The sequence below is a fragment of the Linepithema humile genome, chromosome 5, assembly GCF_040581485.1.
Source record: "Linepithema humile isolate Giens D197 chromosome 5, Lhum_UNIL_v1.0, whole genome shotgun sequence".
NCBI classification, from domain to species: Eukaryota; Metazoa; Arthropoda; class Insecta; order Hymenoptera; family Formicidae; genus Linepithema; species Linepithema humile.
In genome coordinates, this window is record NC_090132.1 from 17,581,547 (window position 1) to 17,593,598 (window position 12,052).

General features: G+C 40.7%; 1 protein-coding gene across 5 annotated transcripts in view; it reads right to left on the reverse strand.

The window, feature by feature from the left end:
- Sema1a (semaphorin 1a) overlaps positions 1-12,052 on the reverse strand; it is a 213,984-nt gene that overhangs the window by 198,730 nt on the left and 3,202 nt on the right. The gene's annotated exons all lie outside the window — the stretch shown is intronic.

A 12,052-nucleotide genomic window follows, 5' to 3' on the forward strand; every position in this document is an offset into this window, starting at 1 on the left:
GCAAAGGTTACAGAGAATCAATTAAAATAGCTTAGATAGCTTTAATATTTACGGGAAAGGAACGATTCATGAAGCAAACGTCCGGAATAAACTAATGTATCATGCACTCGATAATCCGATAAATGCTTTTGTGTATCATTGTGTATAAAAAATTCGTGTCGCGCTTCTTTTAGTTTTCTATTTTCTTCTCTATCTCTGCAACGCCACTCGACTAAACACCGAAGCGGTTCCACGTCCAGATAGTGATGATTTTTAAGCTTCGTATTCTCTCATCACGTACATCAAATAGTAACTGTGGTATTTTATAAAAATAAGATAATGATACAAATTTTATGTCAATGTAAAATTAAGTAAGAATATTTTTTGATAATTTTAAATATAGAAGTATAGAATATTTAAATATATATAGACAGAGAAAGATATTCAATTTTAGTTTTGTTTCAAAAGTAAAATTGAATAAATCTTTGCTTTGCAAAAAAAACTTGTTAGTCAATTTATTCCCATCTCATCAATTTTTCTAGATGAACTTGACGATATTTTTGCAATGACTTCATCGATTTTACCTAGCGCACTGCGTAAATTCACTGTGGGTCCACGATCCAACATAACGCCATGCGATAAATCGTGCTACGTGCAACACAGCTTTTTTTATTTCTATCTTTACCGCGTGCCGATTGCTCGCCGTGCAGCCATCGCAGCTTTGTAAATCATCGTTTGGTTTGCGCGCATCTGTCCAGCTGTGTGTATTCGCTCTTGTTCTTGTTCCGTCTTTTAATTCTATTATTAAGTATTATTACGATATATCTTAATTAAACTAGAGATCTGCTCACATTAATTTGATCAAATATTAACATTTTAAATATGTACGATCTTTAATACATCTTAAAAAACAATAAAATATTGCTATCTTTATTATATTGTTAATCGCATATATTTTTCACCGTTTATTTTTTTCGACTTTTGAATGTTTTATCATCTATTCATTCATCTGTTTTTTATGTGCTTATTATATATTATAATATTTACTTTTTATTTAATTATTTAATGAATTTAATTAATTCAAATCATTACTTACAAGTATTTTTCCGAATTTACAATTCTTTTTAATATAGATAGAGAATAACTTCTGAAGAAAAATGCCCAGAATCCACCCTCCCTTCTTTTTCTCTTCCATATCTGCCGTTTGCATTACTAGTGATACCGATTGGATCGCAACGCGCGTCATTTCCATGCAGCTCGCGCCTCTACCTCTGCCACAGGTTTTTCGTCATTCGACCTGGGACGACATCCCTTCATAGATCACATGAGATCCTTTATCCGTCCGAGTATTTACCCGCCACGCTGGAAATCCATACGCATCGCGATCCATGATGCGGCAGCACGATAAATCGTCGCGCCGCGTCGCGTGCTTTTTGTCTCTGTTTCCTCGTTGAGCGTGTCTTCTCTCTCTTTCTCTTCCTCTCGCGAAGAACCCGATGCTTTGTAAATCGTCGTCTGTTTGCAACGCGTCGCTCTTCCGTTTCGTCCCGCTCCGCGCCTCGGTCCTTTGCATTCTCTGTCTTCGACCCTCGCTCCGCGTCCACCGTTTCCTTTCTCGCTGTGCAAAGTTCCGCGGTCGTAACTTCGTTCGTACGCGAGGAAGCAAATGTTATTTACGAGCAAAGTCGTCATCCCAGTCGTCCCCGCCGCCGCCGACGCTGCCGTCGTCGTCGTCGTCGTCGTTGTCGTCGTCGTCATTGTCGTTGCCATCGTAGTCATGGTTGTAGTCGAGCGAGAGGCGGCCGCCGTAGGATTCCGATTGCAATTCCCTCTGTTCCAATCAAACTCCTATTTTCCGCGGGGGCTCTTGGCATGCAACGATAATGGAAGCGGGGCGAGCTGCGAAAGGGGGAACGAGCCGGAGAATCAAGTGAGCTAATGGACGAGGACGGAAACGGCGCGACTATCGCGTGATATTTTTTTTTCCCACGCGCGACGACTCGCTTTTTCGAGTCGAATCGCAGCGGATAACGATACGACGTTATGGTCGAAAATCCTGGCCGACTTTTTTCTCTCTCTCTCTCTCTCCATGTCCGTCGGGAAAGATAAAAAAACTTGTTTTTTTTCAAGCTGCGAGACGTCCAGTGTATCCCAGAGTGAGTGATGAACTCGAAACCGAGGAATGGAGAGTACGAGAGAAATGTTTTCCCGCACGACGTAAAGTTAGCACGAGAGCGACGAGTTTTCGGTAGGGAAAATTAGTTTATTCACGAGCGGTAATAAATTGTTTAGCTCGGAGAATAAAATCGGAACGCCGCACATTGCTGGTGAAGATCGCGGAGAATAGCGCGTCGCCGGTGTTTTCGCATTGCGCACTCGTGCGTAATCGAATCAGGAGACTTTCCGCGGCGCGATCGATCGACGTTGTATCTGGAAGTAAAATTCCAGGCCCTTTAAATCAGTGAATTTTATTGCGCCGCTGCTGGCGGCGCTCTTTATCGAACTTCGACGCTCGTAGGCCCGTGAAACGTCCGCATTGCGGTTACGTGGGCTTTTCCAGAGCTTTTTCACCGTCCGGCACCCACTAAAGTCGCACGCCGCAAAAAGTGAACCCTTTAAATCTCTCAACCCTTTATACATCGATCTGAATGGTTTATGCTTCGTAGTTTTCAAGCTTTTAGTTTGATTGAAAATGATCGGCACTACGTGATACAAACACGTAACTTAATAAAAGTAATTTTTTTTAATCTGTGAAAAGTACGAGCCAATGATTAAAATATTAGACAATGTATTTATGATAAACAGTCTTGTACGATAAAATTTAAAGAGAACGGTGAAATTCGTATTGAAACTTTCTTCCAATCTTTCAAGTTAAATTTGATTAAAAACACATAAACGCAAGCGATAAAACAAGAGAGCCTACTTGTAAAGACAATATATTATCACTTATATTATCACATATTATCACTCGCTCAAACGAAATATACGCATTGCGGTCAGACGCGCTTTTTAACGGTTGCGCGAATGCATGCGCTGCATCATCGGTCCGTTGCACCGTAACCAGTAAACATCGAACTTGTGTGCTGATGACTACTAGCGGGTGTTGTCTTATGTACATAGGGAGACCTAGACGAAATGAAAGGTAGGAAAGGAGGGAAAGGGGAGCGGAAGCGAAGCAAACTGAGGCCAAGAGGAAGTAAAACATAATATTAGATTCGGACTCGGTCCATGTATCCACGATGGAAGATCGCGGCGTTAAATGCTAGCGGAACGCTAGCAGTACGTCACTGGGATTGCATCCATTTTCGGGAGACCTCAGTCTCTCCTCTGATAAGCAATATACACCGTGCTTGCGTTGCTACGAAGTTATATCCGGCGTGCACCGAGTTATCGGAATGAGTAGGCGACCGTGAAAATCAAAGCCGCAGGTCGAAACGGCTTACTGGAGCGCGAAAATTCGCAAGAATCTTCATTCTGCAATACGATAAATCAATAAATTCAGGGATAAGTAACTTCAGCTGACGTCATTCTCTCTCTTTCTCTCTCTTTCTCTCTCACCCGACGTTCGACATTGCGCGACATTATCAGATCCTCCGTTACAGTATCGACAAGTTGAAATCTCGTTCTCTCAGTAAAACCTTGACTGATATGTGAACCGTTTATTTTGAAAGCACAGAGTAAGCTCAGTTCTCTGAAGTTTTAAATTTCGAAGAAATATGGATATAAATTGAAACGAAAATCAATTTAAATTGCATTCAATTTAAACAGTATACATAAATATTTTATTTGTCTGTCAGGCAGAATAGAATATATTCTTGGAAATTTGCATACGAAGAATATTTGCATCTTGCACTTATTCAACATGTTATATCATTTCGCATAAAATAATTTACAGCTTATTGAAATATATATATATATATATATATATATATATATATATATATATAAAGCAGGGTTCTAAAATAAAATCACGTGTGATTTCTATATAAAATAACGTCAACATTTCGTGTTTCTTACGCGGTTCTACGTTGCGATTTAAAGCCCAACTCTTCAACACCCACGCAACTCGTAATCTCGAAATAGAACTGTGCAAGAATGTCCACGGAAAAAAATTATATACGTTTTAGGACCGGTTGTTGTCTGGTCAAGGACAGGTTAGAGTCCGAAAGTTTCAATTGCATAATAAAGAAAAAAAAAAGTTTACTTGTACAGTAAGAAAAAACATGCTATTATTAAAATGATTAACAATAATGTTAGTTGTTAGACTACACAATATCTGTAACAAAAAAGTAACGGATAGCAGAAATATACAAGTACAATATTCTTCTATAAATTAACGTGTTCAGTGCTTCAGAATTAGAATCGATTTGATCTGGAGAACGAGCAATTTTGATAAAAGAGGGTGAGCTTTTGTACATCTTTAAGAATTGCGCATTCACCCTCTACACTTCTCTCCCCTTCATTTTTTTATCCCTGTTATTTTTCTCCCGAATCCTTTTCGCTCTTTGTGATGAACAAAGTTTTTCTCCCGACGAGAAGAATTTTCTCTGAGAGTCGGGTAACGTCTCGCGTATTTTCACGAACGATCCGAGGTGACCCAATGCGAGAAACTCGAATCGCTTTTTATGAAACGACGCAAATGACTCCGCTCGTAAATGGCGGTGGCGTGAAAAAAGGTTCGTCCCTGCGATAAGGTTTTTTTTCCACGATCGCTTTTTCTGCCGGCGGGCGCAATACATCGCTGCATTTGCGTACTTTTTTTTCAATTCTATAGCGTGACGATAGAGACTCGTGGGCCGTTGAACCTTGAAAACTCTACAGAGGGTGTTCATAAAACAGCCAGATTCACACGGTAGTTTTGATAACGATTCGTACACTTTTAATTGATATCTGTTTGCGCTTGCATAGTTTGTATACGCACGATACATGTATGTGTCTGGGCTGGATTGCTAAAAATAGAAGCTTAAATAGAAGCTCTACAATCAAGAGATTTTTTTTACTTGAGTGTAGTATGCATAGTAAGAAAGTAAAATACAAGAAAACGGTACTTTTCTGTCTTAATGTGTTGATTATATTATAATATACATTCTTCTACAAGACACACATGTAAATCATTAGGAATTATATTTCTCGCTTCATCAACTTCTAATTTGCACATTTCGTAAGTTTCCACGGTTCCTCGATTACGATGTTAAAGATGTGACAACCGTGAGTCCTACAGCGAACAAAGTTTTACCTCCAATAGGAGGAATTTTCCCTGAGAGTTGGTTAACGTCTCCGGCATTTTCCACAGATGGATCTGGCGACCCGATGTGAGAGCGAGAGAGAGAAAGAGAGGGAAAGAAAGGAAAAGAGACGACGAAAGCCTAGCATCGGTTTTTACGAACGACGCAAATGACTACGCTCGTAAATGGCATCCATAGAGAAAGGGCTATTTCCGCGATAAGGTTCTTTTTTCTAATTATTTTTTTTTCTTTTTTTTTTGCGTGTTACATCGCTGACCGTTTCCGCGCGCGACGGGCATCTATTTTTACCTATATGGCACTACCATCTACGACGAAAGTTCGCCCGAGATACCGCAACATTTAAACCCTGTCGATAGCCCGACGCCGGTATACCAATTTCTAACTTTGCGCGTTTCCTTAACTCCCAACGGTAGCTCAATAACGGTGTTAGAGAGAAGGGCGCTCGACAACTGCGAAACAAACTTAAAAGAGCGAGGCGCGCCTTGACGAACTTAAGATATCGCACGATCTTAAGAATGAGGGTCTGATTACTCTCTTTCCAACTACAAATTATTTGAACTGTCTTTTCGCACCGATATACGAAAACTTTGCAGAGATGTTTCAGACATTCAGTTTAGACATTCGACCGTTTAAATTCGAACTGGAGCGATATAATGTACACACGGGGACAGGAATGCCTTCTCACATGAAGTTACACGCGTCTCGTCGACATGTCAGGCATATCGGACATGCGTGCTTCACCTCTCAATATTCGTGCATTATAACTGTAGATAAACTGTAGATTCGAAAAACGGATACGTCAAACTATGTACTGTTAATTACATTTTCCCGCTCTGAGACGGCGTTGCCGTTTTTCGAATATCTACAGTTATAATGCACGAATATTGAGAGGTGAAGCACGCATGTCTGATATGCCTGACATGTCGACGAGACTCGTGTAACTTCATGTGAGAAGGCATTCCTGTCCCCGTGTGTACATATCTGTGTGTGTGTGTGTGTATACAGTTCAGTCGCCACTTCGAAAATTGTGTCCGTGACACTTCAAGAGCCCTCGCAAATCTTTATTATTCGAAGTAAAAAAATTCAACGCTAAATTTCCACACTTATCCAATGATTTTTCAAGAGAAAGAATAAAGCTGAACATTTGAGCTCGTATCTCTAAAACGAGTCTTGAACGCGAATAATATTTCTTTGCCGGAAGCGGTAGCAAGTGACGACGGTGCTGAAACTATACAGTTACAAATCTCGATAAAAACATTCCCGGCTCATCCGCATGTCCGCTCATATCTCGCGTATCGAAAAACGTCGGTCCGTCGTCAAGTTCGCCGACGAGCGGAAACGGATGCACGAACGAACGACGAACGAACGACGATCAAACGACGAACAAAGGAAGGAAGGAACAAACGAACGAACGAACGAACGAACGAGTGAATGAATGAACGAACAAACGAACGAACGAACGACGAACGTTGAACGAACGAACGAACGAACGAACGACGAACGTTGAACGAACGAACGAACGAACGAACGAACGAACGAACGAACAAATGAACGAACGAACGAACGAACGAACGAACAAACGAACGAATGAACAAACGATGAACAAACGAATGGAGAGATGAACAGACGAACGAATGAACGGACGAACGAGTGAACGGACGAACGAGTGAACGAACGAACGGTTTAAAGAACACCCACGTTCCTCCGCTTTGTCCGCCAAGATCGCGTTATCGGCCGGCAAAATATTGTTATCGCAGTGTGCGACGGTGAATCACCGATGCGGGAGTACAAAGGCCCGTCGAACGAAAGAAGGGACTCGATAACGATTGACCGACCGACGAAACGTATCGAGACTCGAAGGCATTGACGCGAAGAGAAGACCGAAAGAGGGAGACAAAGAGAAAAAGAGGGAGACGGGAGCGCGGCGACGGGTGTTGCTGTATGCGAAGGATGCATTATGGGATTACGACGTGAATGGCCGTTTCAAAGTTTGCTGCGCGTAACTGAAGTTGCCCCGCGAGCATGCGGCGCGAATGGAAAAGCGGCGCTACGTCCACGGGGTGCTCCGTAAATTCGCAACGATACACCCTCGCTCGTCGTCCCGGAAACTTATACGGTTTCAGGCGAATAAACGCATGTACTGATGTGTATGTATTTGAAAAGTTGGCAAATTTCGAGTTGACTTTTCCGTGGCGAAAGTTTGATTGGCCGTCATTTTATTTCAACAACTTTTTAATTTTTAATATTACGTATCTCAAAAACCACGGCTTGTATTCAAATATTGATAAAACCAAGTCTATCTCAGGTTAAAAAAATTGAATTTTTACTCCCCTTAAAGTTAACGAATCGTTAAATTTTCATTTATTTATAATGTAGAAATTGCAACTATAATATAAAAAAATGATTTTGTTTGTTCACTTTACGTTGGTCTTCTATTTAATCTACAATTCAGAGTGATCCATGTTCGCTTGAATTTTTGGGACACGCTGTATAGAGAGACGGCAAAGAATCGCGTGGCGTTTGAGCGGGCGGAGTGTAGCTAGCTATTCAGAAATCGCGAAACGGAAACGTCGAGTGCCATTTCTCGGGCCAGGGCAGAAACGATGGAAATGAAACGAACGGCGGCAGGCAGCAGGCGATATTTTATCTGATTTTATTTATGTCGCGCGTCAGCAACGGTATCCAATTTTCCCCTGAAAAATCGGTAAAACGCTGTTTCCGTAAAGTAGAGCGACTGATACATCATCCTTCTGATAATAAACAGCGCGATATTTCCAATTTTCGGCATATACATACGTAAGTTTGCGCCGATGTGATGCGATATTTGCGAGGCATGAGAAATATATAAGAGGGAGCGGGAGGACAAAAAGTTGCGTCGCGTCGCACCGGAATCGTGCAAAAGCTACGCGTACGACGGTTCTTACAAATCCGGTGCGCAGCTCGTGAAACTTACATGCCGTCGCCGGCGACGAAAATAAAAATGCGCCCGGCTACATTTTCACCGGCGTGCTTGCATTATGCAATTTTCAGCGCGGCGGCAAACTCGCGGCGGACACCTTGTATGCACTCTGCGTACGCACCACGTTTTTATGCAGCTTTTGAATGTCGCGACGTCGCCGAACGGCGAATCCTTTTCCATTATAATCCTCTAAAAGCGCGCAGAGTACGTCGACTGGTTAATATTCTGCTCCGACAATGAAACGTACAAGCTGAACGATCGTCTTTCTTACTGAACATTTGGCGAATTAGCGCGATATAGTTTTGCATACGACAAAACTCGGAAAAGTTAGATACAGATTTATTTTTCTATGAAACTATCATTGTGTTTAGAGCCAAGTTAAATTATTGCGCAAATGTATTTTTTTCGATAAAGCTAAAAAAGCATAAGGTATCAATATAAACTAGTTTTGATAAATCCAAATTGTCGGTACAAACAGAGAGAGACTTGATGTTACAATTAGTATTGCGGTGCTGTTTACATTTCACGTTACTCATTTGGAATTTCATTTTCCACACATTGATACAAACGCCGCGCTCGGCACGCCGGTACGTCTGGTCGTGTACGCTCTAGACAGGACCACGTCCGACGGTTAATATCCATTGGCACACACATAGACACATGTACATTGGTGAGTTGGAAGCTGCCTTGCGGCGCACCTTAGCCTCAAAATCAATACGGCCTTGCATCGCGCGGCGCCCGTTATTAAAGATGCTCTGTGGCCCAAGACCGGACACCGCGCGCCGTGGATAGTGCGGCATTGATAAATATTCCGTGGATGCGCTCAGAACAATCGTGGGATAACGACCAAGTCGTGTCTGCGCCCGATGAGACGACCAGAGACGACCAGAGACGACCGGAGACGACGCTTTTCTTTGACTCGCTCACGTACTGTATATTAGTGTTACACGAGGAGTCGCACGATGCCCGAGAGAAAAATTGGAAAAACCATGCTCGCCTCGACGAATGCTATTAAACTGTCGCACGATTATTGCTTTTAGAACGAAAATTCTTACTCTAACCGTGTCTACAAATGACTTTTGTTCAACGATGCAAGAATGTTATGGCGTCATGTTTGATATATTTTTTAAAAGAAAAAAGACAGCTCAATATAAGTAAGATGCTGTTTTTCTTAAATCTTGCAGAGTGAGTTGTATGGAATTAGAATATTCATGTTTTCTAGATATATCGCAAGATATCGTATTTACTAAAGAAACTTAATCTTCAATTCTTTGCAAAATTAACGAATATTTAACGGAGATTATGTGCTAGAATAAACAGTCGTAATAGTAGTAGTTGCAATGGCGACGATTAATGAACTAATTGGAGTAGCAACTAATTTAGTTATGTGGCCTCATTTGTCGTCGACTGTGGTAAAGCCAACCTCGCATGTGCTGAAATTCGCATGCAACTATCGTTTTAACAATCTACTTGTTTACATTAATAATTGTAAATAATAACCCCATTGTATAATGCACATTATTATATTGCCTGAACAGTATTAACTTTGCTGGAGCGCTTTATAGCTTCTTTAATCAATTAATTAAAAAAAAAAAAAAATAACTTACAGCATTCTACATAAAAGTCTTTCTTATCAACTTTTACTTTGTTACTTTCTACAACTATTCGCAACATCTGTGACGATCTTTTAATAAATTCACGCATTATTCCATCTCGGAATCGATTGATAACGAATCGGAAGAACTTTTCGATAAGAGATGAACTTTCGAGTTCGCAAATTCTGATGAACATAAGGCGACGAATTAATTTTCTTTTCGGTAAAAGCAGATGAGGTCACTTTGGTGACTTTATTACGCAAACAACGAGGCGTTCCGCACAATGGAGACGACTGTCAAAAGCGTGCGTCCACTGTCTTGCAACTGATCGTCGCGTTGCTGCATAATAACTCATTTGAGCAGAGACGTCAGTGCTTTGTGTACCTAAATTGTAATCTAGGATAACTTTCGGCTTTGTCGCGGCGTCTCTCCCTCCCGCTGTCTATCGGTTTTCCCAGTTTCCGCGGTTTCCACAGCGACTCGCGCGAGTCGACGGTATTAGCGCGTTTATCGTGCCATTTCATTGCAGTTACGTCCTCCGGCTGCCTGTTAATTCGTCCCTTTTCACTCGAGTCCTTTCAGCCATTCGGCCGCATTCTTAATGCCCATTCAACGCGGGATGGTATCGCGATATGAAATAGAGAAACACTTACTCGCGCTAATAGTGTCGCATTACCATGACTAGTGAATATAGTATTGTCACGTATAAAACGGATCAGAGTTGAAATTTTGTCCTCGCAAATCTGATGATAGCATTGTGGGAAGTTCTGTATATTTATTTTCGATACTTAGGAGCTTTAATTTTTAAGAAATTACAAATTTGACAAGTAACATGATGAAATAATTACAAATTTGACAAGTAACATGATGAAGTGCATATTTAAAAAATTGTATTTGAAGTCGCGTATTTTTAACTGGACAGTAATGTGATGTAATGGTACAGAAATCTAATAACTGATTTTCAGAGATACATTCTATATTCGGCATTAGATAATTTTTTCTCAATCCTTTAGAGAAAGCGTTTAAAAAAAAAAAAAAAAAAATGTTTACCTATCAAGTTGCGCTACAAATGCCGCGTCGCGAACAACATGGTTTTTATAAATAAATTGTTCGAGATTTCGAAAATAACGATGTGCTATCTATTTTTTCGGTTTTCTGAGAATCCAGTAATTATAACACATATCGATTCGCGAAGCTTAAATGCTCGATAGCAACCAAAAAAGGAAATAACAGAGAGGAAGAGTAATTTCCCGAGGAAGGTCGACGTTGCGCCACGAGGAAAAAAAGTGGACGCCGAACTAAACAAGAATTTAGATTAAAATCCAGAAACGTGCGTCCTGCGAGGATACGAACGCGGGACAATGAATGGATGCTTCAGGTGTATTATACTGTCGTGCCGTACACAACGACACCATCGGCATCCGCGCTGAGGAACGTGATTCGCTCGACGACATAATTTTGCGATGTACACCGCCAGATATTTACGAGCAACGTTCTCCTCGTTTTATCGCAATCAAAAAATCGTTTTGCTCGATAACGCGTGCGCGTTTAAGAACGACATTGTAAATGTCATGTATCAAAAGTGGTTATTCGTAATTGAACTAAACATTGCGACGAGATAATTCTTTTCACAAAGCTATGAAGATGTAAACAAATATACAAGTATACAAACAAGAATGTTGCAAATGAAAGTCTTATGTCAAAGCAGCATGATATCTGTACGCACTGGCTGGGTAAAACCCCCCCCTTCCAAGTTAAAAAAAATCAATTTTGCTGGATCCGTTTCAAAAATCTTGGTAAAAAATGCATTAAAGCAGGTCAAAACCCCCCCTATTATCGACATCAGGATCCGCTAGTGTCTGTACGTAATATTTCTTTAAATATACATCTTTTGCGAAAACTTAGAATATCACAAAATAATTGAAAATGTTAATTTCTGTTACTTAATTTGAATTAATATATCGAGAATGATACGAAAGACAAAATGCAATGACATGATCGTCGCGTCAGATTATCGCAAGTAGAATAAATTAATTACTAGTCACGCAAAACAAGAAATGAGAATTTACTTTAGCTAATTTCTTAACACCATTTTCTAGTCAACTACTCATCAGACATTAACTCAAGCGGGCACTCATCAATCGAAAAAACGCGACTAATTATGCAATCTCGAGTTAATTAACATAATATATGTACGGATTACTGTACGTCACGATATCATTGCCGCTTATTGTATGCATCTTGGACGAGTATGTGTAGGATTGTAAAGTACG